Genomic DNA, 20,506 nt, shown 5'->3' with positions numbered 1-20,506 from the left:
AATATTTCTGAACTAGAAGTTCAAAATACCTAATTGTTATTATTATTTTCTAGTTTTCAGTGCACATAAGATAAAACCGTTTAACTTAAAAGTTTTTTTACCGATTTTTTATTTTATTTGGAACACCCTTCTTTTTTATGAAAATCAAATATTAAGGATCAAGCAAAACAGAGACACTCCAAATTTCATATCATCTCATCTCAAATCGGAATATCGGTAAAAATATGTTTTTTTTTAATTCTCTACTTGTTGCATAGAGGTAAAATTTTGTAATTGAAAAAAAAAATAAATATCTGTATTTCTTCCTCACTGTATAGTGAAATTTTACTTTGCATTTATTATAATTATTGGATAAATAATAAATGGTAAACATAATGCTTCACTTTATTTTTATCGTTGCTGTCCTACATTAAAAAACCCACAACTGTAGATGCAAAAGTTCGTTTCGTGTTTGCTCGCCAAGTAGGTGTAAAGTACATAAAAAATCACCCCGTATATTCCCAACAACGTCGCCGTCCGAAAACAGCTATATTTGCCAGTGGGCAGAACTTACATATTATGTATGTATATTACTGTTATTAATATTGTTATAAATATTAAAGGCTATTTGAAAATGTCGTCTATATTTTAGGATGTTTATTATTTTATTTTAAGTAAAAAAAATGTATTTAAAAAATGTGTCTTTTGATGACTCTATATAGAGTGTGTCCAACGTTTAGATATTCCAAAGGATTCATCCTCCATCTCTAGGATCCTATCCCTGGAGACAGAAGAGATGGCTTCAATAAACGCTCTCCAACGGATTCGGTTATTGGCAATTGATTTGATATCTCGCCATGATCGGTTTACTGCTTCGATCTCCTTTTTAATTGTCCTTTGCCATGTATGTCTTGGACGACCAGTTCTTCTACTGCCCTGTAGATTCCACTCAATAGCTCTGCCAGCGATGTTGTTGCCGCTTCGGCTTAAAGTGTGACCAATCCACCTCCATTTCCTAAGTTTGATCTTGTTATACACCTGCCTCTGGTTGGTCAAGCTCCATAAATCCTCATTTCTGATAGTATTTGGCCAGAATATTCCTACAATTTTTCACAGACAACGGTTTATGAAAACTTAGAGTTTGTTAATTAATGGCGATATGATTTTCCAGGTAATACCATACGGCAATACTGACATGACATTCGAATTGAAATTTTTAAGTTTAGTAAGTTGTTGACCATTCCAAATGTTATTCTCCCTGTTTATTCTCTTTATGATATATTGCTCTGTGCCTCCGTTGGTTGAGATTATACTACCTAAGTAAGTACAATTATTTACCTCCTCTAAGTCCTCTATAGATGTTGTTTTATTTTAATTATAAAATATAGTATTTCTAAAGTTCTCCAAGTATATTCTAATAAGTTTCTCTTGTATTTTTCCCAACTCTTCTCACTAAAAATTCTTTATTATTAGTTTTTATCTTCCCAATCGCTGTGTGCTTTTTCTTCACCGCCAAGCAGCGGGTAGCCAGCACGGTGTCTTGTACCTCTTAAACAAGTTCGAGTGATGAATCGTTGGCGGTCTGAACCTTTTCCACCTTTTAAAATACTACGCTATCGAAGAGATAATAAAAAAAACACACACAGCGAAAAAAAATAACAAGGGGCAACAATGTCAGCCCTAATCGTGTTATTTTATCTTCTTTCGAACCGAGATCTGACTCACGTTGTTTTGCTTTGAATTAGAGATGTGAGCATTTAATTAGACTATCGATATTTTAGGTATCGATATTGCAAATGTCAATACCTGTGTATTAATTTTTATTTTTCGACGTTTCAAATATCGATAATTTGCTCATCAATATTTTCAATATCGATATGTCGAGTATCGATATTTTTAATATCGATAATTTAGATATCGATTTTAAATCGTTGTTACACTTCTTAAACAAGTCCATGTGATGAATCTTTAGCGGTCTGTACGTTTTCCACCTTTTGAAATTTGAAATGTAGATGTGATCGTTTTATTTTAGTTTCTTTCAAAGCGAGATCTGACTCACGTTGTTTTGCTTTGAATTAAAGATGTGAACATTTAATTATATTATCGACATTTTAAATATCGATATTTTAGGTATCGATATTGCCAATGTCAACATCTGTGTATCAATTTTTTTAATCGACGTTTCGAATATCGATAATTTGCTCATTAATATTCTTGATATCGATATGTTGAGTATCGATATTTTTTAATATCGATAATTTAGATATCGATTTTAAATCAGTATTACACTTCTTAAACAAGTCCATGTGATGAATCTTTAGCGGTCTGTACGTTTTCCATCTTTTGAATTGTAGATGTGATCGTGTTATTTTATCTTCTTTCAAACCGAGATCTGACTTACGTTGTTCTGCTTTGAATTAGAGAAAACTAAGCATTATAAGCGAGCATATAAATATAGTATCGAATTTTAAATATTGATATTTTAGGTATCGATATTACAAATGTCAACACCTGTGTATCAATTTTTATTTGTTGACGTTTCAAATATTTACAAATAAATATCGATAATTTGCTCATCAATATTTTGTATATCGATATTTTTGATATCGATATGTTGAGTATCGATATATTTTAATATCGATAATTTAATTTAGATAATTCCACTTCTTAAACAAGTCCATGTGGTCTTTCGCAGTCTGTACCTTTTCCATTATAGTACCACCAAATCTGACTCGTGTTGTTTTCCTTGGAACAGATACGGACATTTAATCAGAATATCGATATTTTAAATTTCAGTTTTTTAGTTATCGATATTGCAAATATCGACATATGTGTATCGATAATTTGATCATCAATAATTTCAATTTTGCACATCGATATTTTAAATTTCATTATGTTGAGATAATACAGAATATCAAAATTCTGAGTATCGATATTTCTAATATTCATATTAATATCTAATTCTTTCTAATATTCATTATTATTAGGTATCTATTTTACCTGTATTTGAATATCGATAATTTATCTATTAATATTTTTGATGTCGACATTTTGACTATCCATAATTTAAATATCGATATTTTGAGTTTCTATAACAAATTAAAAACGGAAAAACACAAAATAACTTATTTAATATCGACATATTCTAGCACAGACAACATAGTAACCGATCTGCTCATCGAGACTGCGTGGTCTGAATTTTAAGGTGTAAGACAGTGATGCAAGACAGTGATGTAGACAGCTTAAATGAAAAATCAGTTTTAATTAAAAAGAGATAAAAGTTAGGTTGATACATTTCTTCTAAGCGGTATTGCCGCATTTTTCATCAAAATTTCAAACCGCACAAGAAAGTATTTATGAAAAATGTTGCATCTAGGGACTTTATCACTTTATCACTATTAGTTACTCATTTTACTACAGCTTTAATAGATCTAACAGACATGAGCATTATTGAATAACTTAGATATATTATCTTTGTTTATCTTATGTAGCATTAGAAGTTATAAAAAAATGATGGAATGTTTTTTTATAAGAATTTTCTTTTAGAAAAAATATTAAAACAACTAATACTATGCGACTGAGCTGTTCGCCGGTCAGCAATGGGTCGTAAGCTAGTGAAAATTAAATTGTGATAATTACGTCTTTATAATATACTGGGCGCCACTCAGTTTTCCATTTACTTTCAAAAACTTCTAAGTTGAGAACTGAGAAATCAACTCAGAATATAGGTATTACTTATTTTAGGAATTACACAAATGAAACGCTGAGATAAACTAACAACTAAGTATAATTAATAATTAAATGTTAATTAGAATAAAATAAGACTATGAATAATTTGACGTTTGAAAATGTTTGTTGGTAAATAGTATGTATTAAAATAGATCACTGAAGATGGTAGTTAAATCTGCACGCTTCTGAATATTAATATTTTATTAATTATTCCGCAAAAAGTCTGGCGATCTTGGTACCAAAATATAGGGACTCTTTATATTAAAAAAACCGTACTATGTAGATATCAGAAATATGCATAACATGAATAAAATATTTCAAAGTGACTCTAAAGTAATAAAATATCTAATATGCCTGAAGGGCTTGAAGCATTAAAGTGAACTTAAATTATATAAAAAGAAATGATCTGGCCTTTTTATCCGTTCTGGTCACAAGCTGGTTGTGGTGAACTGCTGGAACTGGATCGTGATTAAAACGTCTCCACCCAGACAGGATCGGAAAATGCTGTATATTCAGGAGATTCCTCCGTTATTCAACGTGTATATTGTAGGGACAAACGTGGCCCAAATGTCAGATACAATAAACAAAATGGCACCAGAAATGCGTACCATAAAATAAAACCCTCCGCTCAGAGGGTTTTCCCACACAAATTTCAAAAATGCCAAAAAAAACGCCGATAATTCTATCGGGTTCAGCTTCAACCACCAATATAGCGATAAAGGTAGGCACGAGGTATATACCTATACCGTCAGAAATAAAGTCGAACAACTTCGACCGGACTGAAATAACTAGCCAGAAATAAACTTGTAGAAAAAATAAAAGATAATAACAATACTTATAATGCCATCTCGGTGCGAGGACTTAAACTTGAATTGTTTAAATAAAATAATTCTGTACATTTATTTAAATTGTGTAAATTTTAAATAAAATGCTACACTTATTTCTCTTACGAACCGGCAACACTGTATGCCACTTTTTATTTTGTCTCTCTGTCTGTCAACTGGTCGTATATATTTATCTCTGTTTTATGCATTAAAGTACAGACCACGGAAATAAAGTGACCAGGACTAGTATATCTTGTCTCTGATTGTAGGAAAAATTATCGATATATTAGAACATCGATATACTCTATACATCCTTATTCTTGTCTTTATTTTCTTCCCATTCAGAGGAGGATGAAGCGTTCGGAATTTTAAAGATGTACGCTTTGGCGTGTCTGATGTTCGGTTGTTGTTTTAAACTACGATTGACTTTGAGTTGTGTCGTTTTGGGTTTTTATTGGTGGGTATTGGATTAGAATTGATGGGAACGGAGACCTGGGAGGTGATAGAATAAAATTACTTTATTTGATGGGTGTGTTTGGGATCGTGTTTTGTTTTCTTGCCTAATCATTGTATAATACTAATTTGTATAACGGCATCTTCAAAATGTTAGAGTTTCAATACTTTTTACAATACTGGGGTATTGTAACTTGTAACCATACTTTTTAAATAATGATTTTTTGCAGTTCGAGCTTAGTTCCTATTCTCTTTCTCTCTTGTCATTTTTGATGGATACTCTTAAGAGATTGTGGAAGCACCAAGGGTTATAGAAAGATCGACAAGTATGCAAAGAAAGCAATCTGGTGCAATATTACTTACTGAGTCCATAGTGTCTACTATCTAACAGAAAAAGCAAAAATTGTATCACATCAAGCTGAGGATGATGCCGATGTACTTATTGCGAGAAGCACACGTTGGCCCTTGCGAGAAGCACACGTTGGTATCTTTTGGCAATGAAGAAAATATTTTATACTAGTGGGATAGCCTAGAAAATGTATTGTTTTTGATACTATTTCAATCTATATACTAAGGGCTGGCAAAGATTAGTCTTGGGTCGAGATTTCCGTATGTAAGAAGAGTACAATGCGTTTATAATGTACTGAACAAAGAGAGAACAGTAAACACGTTGCCAAACGTATGAAATAAACGGAGAAACTGTGCACATTTCTAAGAGACGTAGAAGTGGATATAGCAGATTTATCGCAGTCGACCCGTGGCGGTCAACCCAATCAGTACCTCTGTGAAAACTTAAAGTTTTAGGGAAAGGTGTACATCATGCGTTCAGCTTCACGATTTAATTACGTCTCGTGATACTTCATTTGTTTATTTATTAATGAATCGTTGTAATTTTCCCTATAGTTTGAAAATGTTTAAGTGCAAGTTAGAAACACCTACATTTTTGGTAAAAACAAGTGGAATTGAGTTAGTCTTCGACAGTTGTCGCGCTATTAGAACTCTGAATTCAAAAATCGATACCTCGAAATCTATTAGAAATAATTGATTGTAGTTTTTTCAAAAACTTTCTTAACATTTCTGCTATATTTTCTTCGTACTTCTAAAAGTTACACAGTTGCTTAAAATTGCTATGCACTAAAAATAAATGGATGGGTTGTTTACAATTTTTGATTAAAAAAACAAACCTTATCGAATTTTTGTTATTTACAGATATTGTGAAAGAACCGATCTTCGCAATAAAAAAATCAATATCTAAAGTGGTTCTTAAGTTATGGCTTGTTAGGTATGTGTTCAAAAGTTGAGCTTTTAAATTATCGCGATTATTGACATTTTTCCGTTATAAAAAAATGGACAACCTAACGATATTCTTATAATTCCATTTCAGATGTTTAGAGACATATCTAATGATTTTATCTAGTTTGATAGGGGACTTTACTTAATACGGAAAGGCGTACCGGCAACGCCGCATTTCTCTCACTCCGACTTAATAAGATCCCTATGCGATTTACTTCCACACTTGTAAATACCGATCCAAAAGGAACAGTTGCCAGCACGGTATAATAGGTACTATTAAATCCGTTACTAGCTTCACTAGTGTTTCGTACTTATAAAAAACAGACATTAGTTTATGAAATAAAAATGTCACGTTGTAATTTAACTAACAACTTACCCTGTATACATTGTAGCGCGCTACAGATTTTATAAATTATTCTCATTTCACATTGAGTAAGACAGGAAGTTAAAAATGACAGCCGCTGTTTGTTTTTGGAAAAGTGGGAAGCTGTGGTAATTTCAAATTGTAATTGAAACAATGCCGTTATACTCTTATTTATATTTTTCTTAATTTAAATTTCAAAACGTTGCTGCTGCCCGTTTCGATTGTGACAGGAGAGAGAAATGAGAGATAAAAAATGCGATAACAAGACGACAACGCATTATAATGACTCGGTTGGTTGACTTGTGATTGTATGAATAAAATAGTTTTCTTTTAAAATGTTAATTCCCAGTAACCGTTGGACGTGTGTAAGACGTTATTTATTAATAAAATGAAACCACGTAATACAGGAGAATATATAACATTGGATGGATCGGATACATATATCAGAATAATATGCAGACAAATGCATCAAGATAATATCAGGATTTCCAGATACTGCAATGGAATTTCAATGTAACGACATATTGACACAATAATGCTAGTTTCTTTGAACTAAGGAATACATCATTAAAGTTCATTGTAACTAAATTATTCGTACATGTAAGTATTGGGAAAAATATTTTTAATATTTCTCTTGTAAATCTATTATATTGTGTAACCAAAACGATATAAGCTGATATTAATTGAGTAAAAAATAAATAATAATTGTTATTTTCATATTACTGTAATTCTTCTGGTTTATTCCTCTCCATGTCGATTAAATCGGCAACCCTCCAAAACTCTTCCCCGAGCATTTCCGACGGTTTTACCAAATTCAATATTATTTTAAAGTGTACTACGCCTTCTCCAACGCACTTCTCCTCCGCGGCTAATGAAAAACGAAACCCCGGCAATGTTATTTTTATTAAATCGATGTACTCGAATGTCTGTCTGCTCTGAGGAGAGTGCTCGAAAATTTAATTTAGTCCCATCGCTTTCCTCATTTCCATTTGGCAGCGTTATCAAGAAATGAATATTTTGCGTTTTTTTCATATAAAAATTCGGAGAAACAGATTATCCCAAATGATTCGAGATATTTTTTAAAAAAATGTTTATTTTTTAGAATAAAACTAATAAAAATACCAGTAATGGGCACTGGGCACTGTACAATACTAATGGGACAATTTTTTTTATCACAGTTTTTGTGATATTATTTGGATTTTATACAGGGTGGCCCATCGAAAACGTTCCGCAAGGCATAACGGCCAGGGTAATTTTTTTTTCAGAAAATTCAAAACCACGTCAATTTTCTTTGCGAGGTGAGTGAACTTTTGCCCCAAAAATGATTGCAAAATCTTCAACCCTCTAAGCGGGGATTTATTCCTTGGGGCCCCCCTTCCCATTTGAAAAAAGTTGGGGATGACACCCCCGCTTAGAGGGTTGAGGATTTTGCAATCATTTTTGGGGCAAAAGTTGTCCCCCTCACGAACAAAATTGACGTGTTTTTGGACTTTTTCAAAAAATAAATACCCTGGTCGTTATGCCTTGCGGGACGTTTTCGATGGGCCACCCTGTATTATTTCATCGACTTCGCAACATGTGCATTTTTAATAGCTGTCATAATTCGTTTCTGCATTACCTTTTGGTACGTGACTGGGACGATGTTGATTCTGTGCAAATTTCTTTAATATATTTCTGTGCAAAAATTCCTTTAATAAAAATATTTCTTCTGCTTCGTCCTGTATACACCTACATATTTGATTTCAAGACACATATTCGATAAACAAGCAAAACAAAAAAATGCAGAAGAACATTAACATGGAACAAAATATCGTGTACATGTACAACGTAAACTATACGACAAGCAAGATTCCGATCAGTTGCTGTTGTAACGATACACGCCGTACACCGATCTCCATTTCTCATCCTCTCCCTGTATATTCGAAATAAGTTTGATATTTCCTGACATCAGATAAGAGAATAGTTATATAATGAATTATGGCTCGGTAACGAACTGTGAAACGCTCAACAATATGTGGGAACGGGTGTGGCAGACCGCGAAACCAAAAAGAAGTTGATACACAAAGCCGCGTAGTAGGTTCTTGTAAGCTGAAGGGGGCGATATCGTAAGAAATGTACCTTATAATTCATGTAATGTCGTGTGTTATAGGTCAACAACGCTAGGTCTAGTCCTATTTTACCGATTTTTATAGGTGTTTCGAGTTATACAGGGCGGTCCGAAATAATTTCTGAACTAACGCCAATATTTGGATGAAAATCAGTGTCTGGGTGTTTTTGACACGAGAAATTTGATTTAGATGTCAGTATAACTGCATAGGCGTGCCCACAGGGGAGGGGGCCGGGGGGGCCGTGGCCCCCCTTATCAGCCGAAATCAGGCTAAAGTTTTGCCGCACTAAAAACGACGCGGAAAAAAAATTGCCGCACCTTTCGGGAATATCAATTTTTAGCGTGCGGAAAATGTTACTTTGCGCACGCTCGTATAAAAAAAATCCCCAATTCGTAATCTTTAACTTTGCTCCCCCCCCTTATTAAAAAGCCTGGTCACGCCTATGTATAACTATCTACTTGTAGGGGGCACCACCTACGTATTTTTAGAGAATTTAGAATATCTGTATCACACTACTGAGCGAAGAAATATACATTTCGCCCAAAAATCGCCATGATTAATGGTTCTTAAGATAATTCTTGATTAAATAGTTATTAGTCTGAAATACTAAATTTGAAATGATTTTGTGCCAAAAATTCAACAGAAACTGTTTTCAACAGATCGTATTTTTTCCTAGAAAAATTCATGATAAACCTAAAAAATAAAAACTTTCCAAATTTATCATTTCAGTCAAATAACTATCTAGTCAACATGTTTATTTTTTGCCAATAATGACATGTATTGACTATTTCCATTCCAAATATCTTGAAATATATTTTTTCTCATGTCAAAAAACACCCAGACACCAGTTTTCATCCAAATATCGTTAGTTCAGAAATTATTTGGAAAAAACGAAATAAAAATGAAACTCCTACACCCTGTACGTTCGAACCGAAGCATTTTTGGACATAAATTAATATTGGTAATTGAAGACATAAGAAGATGCGCAACCTTATGGACGATTTCGTGGCACAAAAACTGTCCGAGATGCAGTAGCGTAACTTCAAATGTGAGGCCTCCCCGCAAGATTTTTTTGAGGCCCTTATATTAAATTAAAAAAAAATTAAAAAACAATATAGCTTTATGTAGGTATATTAAGTCATTTAAAATATAAACACAAAAAATAAACTTATTCCACATAAGAAAAAATAATAATAAAGGAACATAAAAAATAAAACGTTACAAAATAAATCAACATAAAACAAAACTTAGGTACTAAAAGAAAACTAAATAATAAAAATAAATAAACATAAATAAACGTTTTCTAATAAAAATATGATTCAAATTAAAATAAATTAATAGGAACAAATAAAATGTAAAAAGGAAAAATGAAAACAAATAAAAATAAGGATTGAAAAAAAGGCAAAAAGTTTAAACAAAATAATGCATGATTAAATTAACTTGGCTAAAAAATATGTGTTTAAAATTAAAACAAACTACATTTTATTAAGGTAACAATGTAGCTTAAAAATTAAAATTAAAGTCCAAAATATTTTTCATTTTTTCCCTTATATTTTTGGAAATTGTAGGGGACGCTGTTTACACATATAGGTATTTAGTAAATAAAATAGGAGGCCCCTGCGAGGCCCCCAAAATTACGAGGGCCCCCGCCGTAGCGGGTGCTGCGGGGCTGAGATGTAGCTGGCGTTACCGTCAGCCTGTCCGAGAATTCCGAGATTTAGTTTAGCTCTGCGCCGCTGCGCGCTGATAGTGTATTACAGAGCAGCGGATAAAGAATACTGTACCATAGCAGACTGTAGTTCTGCTTTCAGTCAACAGAGTGAGTGGTCGCAGGAGACAGTGTTGCCAGAACGGATTTTGGGTACAATACGTTAATAATACGGAATTTCTATCATTAAACAATTCGATATAATATTATATGATTAAACAAAGAACAACCTCAGAGTTGACTAGGAAATGAAGATCGCTATTAATTCATACGTAAAATATTATGGTAACTAAACGACTTTTTTCGATCATACGAAATATTCAGTACCTATAAATCAATTGTTATTTTTGTTGTTTATTCTATGTTTAACACGAATAAATTTTCAATACATAAACGCGGATTTTTCACCCAAAGATAATTTTCACAAACCTATTACAGATATTACACATTTTAATATGGCAACACTGTCGCTTTCAGTTCCACACCGTCTTCGATATGCCTTCGCTAGTCGAATTAGAGAAAATGAGTGTTTTATGCGTTGGCCGCAGAATGAGTAAAGGCTCCACCGTACAGCACTTGAGACGTAAGGGGAAATCAAATCAGCCTCGTCACGAATTCGCCCATTAGGTTGCGTATCTTCCCAATTCTTTCAATCAACGCTAATACGAACTTTTTTACATATTTTTATTAAAGATGTTGCCGAATTTAATAAATAGGCAACTAGAAATAAATAAAATTGTAGATATTATGGATATTAGAATGAGACAAACTATCTTAATGGCTTAATTATTCGATTATATTCTTATTATATTCTATATTCGCGACTTTGACTGATTTTGATGTTATTATAAGTTTTGTTGCAAATATTATTCCTAATCTTAAATTGAAAACCGCGTTTCGCTAGCTACTGTAATTTTGGAGATACGATTTTTTTAAATTTTTAACTCCCTCCCAAACCCCCTCCCAAACCTCCTCCCAGACCCCCCCTTATCAACCCCCCACCCCCACCAAAAACTAATGGCCAGATTCTCGGGTGCCACAGTATTTTTGTGCCAAATTTGGTTAAAATCGGTTTAGCAGTTTTTGAGTTATCGTGTTACAGACGGACAGACAGACAGACACCATGAAAATATTTTGTATTTAGGTCATTTATGACCCAAATAACTCATTTTGAGTGAAATTAAAAAAACCGGCAAAAATTTTTTTTGCCGATCTTAATAGGCTACCATACCTGTTGGTATGGTCAGCTAAAAATGTCGATTAGAACCCTGTCAGATTATTATTTTTGACAAAGTTATTGAAAAAAATAACAAAAAAATCTCTCAGAATAAAAATATACGTGAAAAATATACGCGGGTCACTTTTTTATTCATAATTATTATTTTCACCCACTCGTAATTAGTGTTGGGCCGTGTATACATCCGCGAATGAATGGAGCCGTAATGATTTAGCGAATTTTAGTCGGCCAAATTGAATATCTGTCGGCAAACGAAGCTTATTCTAATGCTAATTCGACGCTAGTAGATTGGATTTGTTTAGCGCGTTCGCGGACTTTATGCTGATTTATTTATTTATTGTCGAATTGAAACTGAATTGAATCAAAATCTTGAAACTCCGCGAGCGCTCGTGTTCGAATGAACAGCCCGAGTCGGCTTGTTTTCAACGTATAAATTTTAATTACTAGTGTTGTTTGTAATTAGTGACGGAGCCCAATAGCGCCTGTTTCTTATAACTAAATCTTGACTCTTTTTCGAAATTTCAAGTATGCTATATTCTGTGGCGATGCTAGGTTCAATAATTTGGGGGTGGAATATACAGGGTGGCGCCTCTCATACGCCGCGGAGGCTCCAAGAAGAACGACAGTTTGTATTGAAATGAAATTTTGACAGCATATGTAGGTTAATTCAGAGCACTTTTTAAAAATATAGAGGGTTCTACAGGGTGTCCCAAAAAAATTATATTCCTATACTCCGAAAATCAATTAATATATAGGGTGTTTCATTAGAAAAAAACAAAACTTTGATGTGTAACTTTTTTTGGGGACACCCTGTATAATTCTATATATATTTATAAAATGCTTTCAGTTAACCTACATATGGCAAAATTTCATTTCGATATAAACTACCGTTCTCCTTGGAGCTTCCGCGGCGTATGAGAGGCGCCAGCCTGTATATTAAACCAATTTCAAATAGAACAACTGCTTACAATGAGGAAGATGCATATATTTTATTTTTCGCCAGAAACTGTTCAATTTATTAGAATAAATATGTGTAAATGCAAAAAAAAACTTTTTTCTTGAAAGCAGTACCACAATTTTATAAAACAGGCCATTAAAATACTATGGATAACGCAAACGACGCCTCGCGAATTGAAACGATATTCTATTGGTCTGACGTCACCCGCCGTTCTCGACGCGCGATGGCCAGCAGCAGCCAGACGTGTTCCGTTTATGTACGTATTTAGGTGGCGTACTAAGACATTTTTGTTGCTTTTAGCGTTGATTGAAGGAGCTTTTTATGCTTTTTTTGTGCAGTTATTATTTGTATGTGTTGTGTGTTCTGAGAATTTTTTAAGTAATGGCAGATTCCGGGTTTGTAAAAGCACAATCAGATAATTTGCCAAAAGTCGATGCTTTAATGTTGGCTGCTTTTATAAATACAAATTCCCAATTTATTGGTGCTGAATTACGAGGAAAAAAACAGAGAGGTATGTAACATTAATTCTTTGTAGTACTGAGGCATATTTAAGTATAAGTAGGTACCTACTGTTACGAACTTTTATATAGTTATAAATTAATGTTATAAACTTATTTTTCAGATCAGGTAGAGAGACGTATGGAGATAATGCTGTAGGTTATGTAGAAGTGAAAAGAGACAAAAATATTTGTTTAGTACGTGGAAAAATAACTCCAGAGCATAGCGTAAAAAAGAAAGTTTTTTTTATATACCCCTTACCCTTGTTATTTTTAAAGATTGTTTTTTTTACGAAATTATAGGAAATAAATTGTTTATCAGTAATGAAAATATTATACAAGGTGTCCCATAAGCAAACGCCAAAATTGAGTTACTTTTTTAACTGAAACACCCTATATATTTTTGGATTCTTCGGAAATTTCTAGATATTCTAGATATATTTCATATATAATATCCTATACCTATCTTCAAATGTTTACGAAATATTGACAGTTGAAAAGCGAAAAATACCCACAATTTTCTGCACCACCTTTTTTGAGACACCCTGTATAACTAGAATTAATTTTAAAAGAGAGTATATGAAAAACCATGCAACTTTTTTATTTAATGTTTTCTTCTAAAACTTGCAGTTAAGGCTGTATGTGGGAGTCGAAATATAATGAATAACCCTGTACATTCAAATTTCATATACCTATGTAAGACAATATACATAAATATATGAACTTACATCAAAATGATCTTCCCAATAATAAATCGTAAAAATAGAGGATAATTTAACGTTTTTCTTTTCATCTCTTCTCGTGGCCTTGTACCTTTTTTTCTGTTTTCGCTCATCCATTACTATTTATAAATATCACTAATTACTAATTATTACATTATGTATTAATTAACACGAATAACTAAAATTTTGACTCGGATTCAACAGCGTTTAAAAGCAAACTGTGTAAAATAAACACGCGTCTGGCTCCACTCAACCAGAAGAACGGCGGGTGACGTCACAGCGGCAAGGCGTGGTAGAGAGCGTTTGCCCGGCCATTTAAATTAACAATATTTAATTATTTTATATTAGAGGTATTTCTTAACCGATATCAACGATTTTTTTTGTTCAGTTTGTAATTATATGAACTATTTTTTAAAACCATTATTTAAAAACATGCATTTTCCTCATTACTTGGGAATACGTATAAGTCACGATAACCAATCTTGCTAGCTTAACAAACGAATAGGACTGACTTGGGCCGCCTATGGACGATTGAAATATATTTTCAAAGGGACACGCTCTTCCGATGTAGTTGAAGAGAAAGATATTCAATCAATGCGTACTACCTATTCTAACATATGGTGCGGAGGCATTAACCAAGAAAACTGTAAGCAAAATCAAAAGTCCGGAAAGATCAATGTAGGGGCTATCTCTGAGAGACAAAGTTAATGACTGATGAGTCTGTTACTCTGAATCAGCCAGTATTTTAACAAAAAATAATAATTCTAATCTTTTCTTCTCGATCTTGAATAACAAGTTTCAGCAAAAAACCTTTTTCCTCTTTAACATCGGTACGACAGAATCACGAAGGGATCCGTTAAAATTAGTTATTTCCCTTTTTTTCTCTCTGTTTCGTTTTTATTTTGACACGCCTCGGCTGTCAATAGGAAACGACAGGACTAATTAGCGCTCGGGTTGGCGCGCGTATGTTTTTTGTCTTCGCCAGGAGGGAAATGCGGAGTAGGCGGCGGTAGCATCATCAAAGAGATTTCCGCCGGTCGTCGCGTTGAATCGCTGAACGCATCCGAAAGCGCGAACTGTCGCGTTGTAGTCGAGAGGCGCAATTTAATTGGCCTGCTGCGATTTCTAATTGAATAGGATGGAGGAGATGCATCAGAGAGAGTGTCAGTGCGTCTTCATAAAGCGACGTTTCGTTTGTAAGTACGGGTTCTTGAATGTGATCAAAGTTCGACATTAATAATTTTCGTTGAATTTTAAAATATATTATAGTATAATATAAAATACAATATGTAATAATTACACAGGGTGAGTCTTAAATAAGTGCAAATATTTTCAGGGGTGTTATATTTCGATCCCAGGAACACATCTATGAGGTTTTTTTCGCAAAAAAAGATGTTGAAAATCGTGCATTTTCTTTTAAATTTCCCTGTATATTTTTCGAAAACTTTTTAGAATTGCCTGTTCACCGCAAATTTTCCCATGGTATAATTTCTTAATCTCTGATATTACATAGTTACGGCTTTACTCTATGGTTATAAAGGGATGCAAATACAGAAAAAATCCGGTGGCTCTCAAAATTTTTTCAAAAAAAATCCTTTTTTTTTAATTTTCAAACTTAAATAACTCGGTTATTTTGGACTTATCTGAAAAATGGTAAAGAGAAAATATGTTTCTTTTATCGAGATTTACCAGCCCTGAAAATATTTGCACTTATTTAAGACTCACCCTTATTGAATTGAATACTGAGCCAATTTGTTTTGTATCTGGACTACTCTTGAGAGAAATTTTTATACAGGGTTCCGCAATAATGCGTCGGGCATCTGTAGCTCCTAGTATAAAAAACTTGGTAATTTTGTTTAAAATCTAAAGTATGTACGAGGATGTATTTCAGGAAAATGTTTTAACTTCTATAGGGTGGCTCAAAAAAGTGTGAGTGGATCAGGATGGTTTTTTTTTAAATGGAACACACTGTATATTATTGCATTTTTGGCTTCTTTTAAGATCCTTTTACGTAATCCTAAGATACCAGTAAATCCTAAAATACCATATTTCGATAAGTTCGGAGGTATTAATAAAAAAAAATAAATTATATATTTTTCAACCTTCCTTAAATTAATCCAAATACAATAAAACTGTCCTGAAATCAAAACTATATATAGGTATTTATTTTAAATGGTCTATACTTACTTTTCTATGATTATCGTAATCTTAAATCATACAGGATGTTCAAAATTCGACGTCAAACTTTCTAAAATAAATAATATTTTTTTTTAAATGGAACACTCTGTATCTTATTTTTTATTAGGTGGAGAATTAAAAAAATACATTCTTTGTAATTAAATAATGTCTGCGAAACCGTTAAAAATTTTGAAATACTCAAAATACAAAAAATGTTTATTTTTTAACTAGTTGAAGCCTGGCGCATCCGCCACGACATCAGGAAAAAATACTTTTTATTTTTTTCTAATTAAATGAAAAACAAAAAATCCGGCGACGACAGTTTTTAGAAGAGCCAATTAGCTATCTTAGTAAAAAAGCAACTTTCTAGAACAAGTCGTTACTTCAGTAGAGACGACACAGATAAACATTAGCACTTCATATATGTAGATTCTCCATCTATTGAAAAAAATAATATACAGGGTGTTCCATTTAAAAAACCAAAAGAAATTATTTTATATTTGAGAAAGTTTGGCGTAGAATCTTGAACATCTTATACTATTTACGAATACTATATTTATAGCAAAGTAAGTACAGACCATCTAAAGTAAATATTTAAGATAGTTTTGATTTCAGGAGAGTTCTGGTATTTTTAATCATTTTTTTAAGAAAGGTTGAGAAATATATATTTTTTATTTATTTAATAATATCTCCGAAATTATCGAAATATATTTACTCCTATTTTAGGATTATGTAAAGTGCTCCAAGAGGAAGCCAAAAATGCAGTAATATGCAGGGTGTTTTATTTAAAAAAATTATCCCGATACATTCACACTTATTTGAGCCACCCTGTAGAAGTTAAAAGATTTTCCTGAATTACATCCTATTACATACTTGAAGTCTGAACTTAAACAAATTTCCCAAGTTTTTTATTCTAGAAGCTATAGATGCCCGACGCACTATTGCCGGACACTGTATATTTCCGAATTTCCTAAAATTCATTAATGTAAATCTGTGTATACCTATGTTAGTTACTTACATTATTGTAACTCACCATTTCTTTTTTTTTCTCCTTAAGTAGTGATTTTACACACTAGGTACTAATTAATTTTCTTAATATGAAAAAATGTTATTTTTAAATAAGTACAACTAAATCTTGTTTGGTTTGGTTTGGTCGAAAATCTCATGTCAAACAGACAAGTCATTCAAGTCAAGTTATCAGAGTACAAAATACTCGTCATTAGTACATGAGCTTTTTATTTCTTTCTCTATAAAGTAAGAAATCCTTTCAGTATTCATAGTGCGTTTGATAGGGGTGAAATGAAGCTAACCTAACTGAATAGCGTCTGTGTCAGCAAAATATCTAAGGGTAGTTTTTTAGGGGACGGTAATATAATTTGATCGTTTGACAGATCGCATGAAATGTTTCTCGGAAAAATTCTGGGATTTGGCCAATGAAACAAGAATCTAAAAATTAAAAAAAATATATTTTTTTTAATATGACACTGCTTAAAGTCCAAATATAAAACAGTTAGTGGTTTTTTACTTTGCTACATTTCAGAGGATAAAAACAAAAAGAATATACAATAATTATTTAAAATATTTTAAAGCAACTATTTCGAATAATTTTTAGTCCTTTTTAGCAGAAAATTATTTAAATTTGTTTTACGGAATTTAATTATATTGGTAATATTTTTATTTCAGGTTAAGTTAGAAGAAAGATAACTGGTGAGAAGGCCATCAAATAAGGTAGGTGTATTCTATATTTTTCTTTAATTATCAATCTTAAAATAATTCATTTAATCTCTTCTATAGAATATAATAATGTAGATATAAAAGATAGGTTTATACAGGGCGAGTCTTAAAGAAGTGCAAATATTTTCAAGGCTGGCAGATCTCGAGAAAAGAAACATATTTTCTCTTTACCGTTTCTCAAATAGCTTGAAAATAAACGATATTTTACTTTGAAAATTTCACACCTCTACTTTTCAACCAATAACATGCTTTAATGTTGACTAGTTACCATGGCAACTGAAAAAATTTCCGGAAATTTTTTCGAACATCTTTTTGCATCAACGAAACTTTAGTGGAAATTTTTTGACAGTTGAAAAGGTAAACATAAGATCTACAATCATAATGTGAATGAACTACAATGTCTATAAATATATTGAAATATTACCCATTTGAGTTTTAGCATTTGATGTAACTTATTAAAAATATAATAATATTTGTTAATATTATTAACAAATTGAAATTATTTTAAAATGTCATGTTGGATTAATATTTTTTTTTTCAAATTTAGGTGTGAAATTTTCTTACCGAATACCACGCAAGCTTAAATTATTCCTGGAAATTTTCTTTCGGGCACGAATATTTTAGGAAAATTATCCCTCGTCTTCGACTCGGGATAATTTTCAAAATATTCGTGCCCTCAAAAAAATTTCCGAAAATAATTTAAACTCTTGTGATATTATAAGTGAAAATTAAAAAAAAATTTTCGCTTACATTTTGAGAAACGCTGGATCTTTTATGGGTTTTCTTTCTTGTAAATTTAAAAAGATATTATGTTTTTTAACTAAAAATTAAAAAAGTTTACAATTTTGTTCCCAAAAATTTCAAATTTTCAATTTCTTTTTAGCGAGAAAATCTCATACACGTGTTTCTGGTGTCGAAATATACGACCCCTAAAAATATTTGCACTTATTTAAGATTCACACTGTCAAGACAATAAATTTCCTTGAGATCCTCTACTTCAGTCGTGGAATATGTATAGGGTGTCATTGAAATGGTGTAAAAAAATCTGGGGGTGATAGTACTCCTAAAAATAATAAAAAAAGTTCCTATAAGTATTGGGTGGAAAATGCATATTAAGGGAGTTAGGTACAGGCACTGAAAGGGTGAACAAGCACTGAAAGGGTGAATTTAAAAAACGGTTGTTTTGAAATTGTAGGCTTAAAAAACGAGATAAAATTTCGAAAAAAAATGCTTTGCCATAAATTTTGACCCTAAATCAAATGGTGATACTGAAAAATTATTTGGAAAAGCGAAAAGGGTAATTTTTGCAAGGGTAGCGGGTTGTTTCGTGAATAACTTCTTAGAGGTTATCTTTTTTGCAACGTGGGTTTATTTTTTGAAAACTACATACTTTTTCCTACAAAAAAGGTATTCTTGTTGCACATCGCCCAGAGCGATGGTTTTCGAGAAAATTGAAGATCTGATTGGTTGCTAACTGTTTAATCAATATAAACTTATGAAAGTTATGGCGGTTCAAAAGTAACCAAGTAGTTATTAAATAATTAATTGCAAAATCATAAATTTCATGATATTTAAAACATCTTATTGGCTTTAAAAACGAAATAAACTTTTTTGGTTTTAAAAAAATTAGTTTACTCAGTGCCGATTAATACTGAAGAGCAACTACGGCGACGCATTATTGACTGTTCCAATCAAATTCGGACAACACCAAGGTACGCAGATCATGGAGAAGAACATCAGATGTCTGCATTGAAATGAATAGTGGTCACTTTGAACATTTACTATGAATTAATTAAAGAATGCGTTATTTTAATAAGGAATTTTGTTAATTGGATTATTTCGTCTTTTAAAGCAATAAGATGTTTTAAAAATCATGAAATTTTGATTTTTCAATTAATTATTTGATAACTACTTGGTTATTTTTGAACCGCCGCGCCGCGCCATAACTTTCGTAAGTTTAGGTTGATTAACCAGTTAGCAACCGGTCAGAGCAAACTCTTTGCCTTCAATTTTTTCGAAAACCATCGCTCTGGGCGATGTGCAACAAGAGTACCTTTTTTGTGGGAAAAAGTATGTAGTTTTCAAAAAATGAACCCACGTTGCAAAAAAATAACCTCAAAAAAGTTATTCACGAAACAACCCCCCACCCTTGCAAAAACTACCCTTTCCGCTTTTCCAAATAATATCTATATTATCACCACTTGCTTTAGGGTCAAAATTTATGTCAGAAAATTTTTTTTCGAAATTTTATCTCGTTTTTTTTGCCTACAATTTCAAAACAACCGTTTTTCAAATTCACCCTTTCAGTGCCCCTAACTCCCTTAATATGCATTTTCCGCCCTATACTTATAGGAACATTTTTTACTATATACTATTTTTAGGAGTACTATCACCCCCCGATTTTTACACCATTTCAATGACACCCTGTATGTATTACTATTATTATTGATTGGTTTACTACACATAACGTGTGTTATACAGGGTGTTTTCAAAAAACATGTGCCATCTCTTGCGTGGAAATTCCTCACGTAAAAATAAGATTTATTTTTGATATCAACATAGGTTTGATTCTGCTTTATTTCGTAGCTACAGGGTATTGTTAAAATCTTAATATTTTTTCGATTTATTATAATTTTCTTTCTAATCAAAATCGACACAAATCTTTCCGAAATCGACACAATATCAAGAGACAACTTTTAATCAGCAAACTGCTTATACTATT

Source organism: Sitophilus oryzae, unplaced genomic scaffold (assembly GCF_002938485.1).
Source record: "Sitophilus oryzae breed Bouriz unplaced genomic scaffold, Soryzae_2.0 scaffold_857_pilon_pilon, whole genome shotgun sequence".
Taxonomy (NCBI): domain Eukaryota; kingdom Metazoa; phylum Arthropoda; class Insecta; order Coleoptera; family Curculionidae; genus Sitophilus; species Sitophilus oryzae.
The sequence above is the reverse complement of the archived record's forward strand: the minus strand, read 5'-3'. Positions refer to the sequence as shown.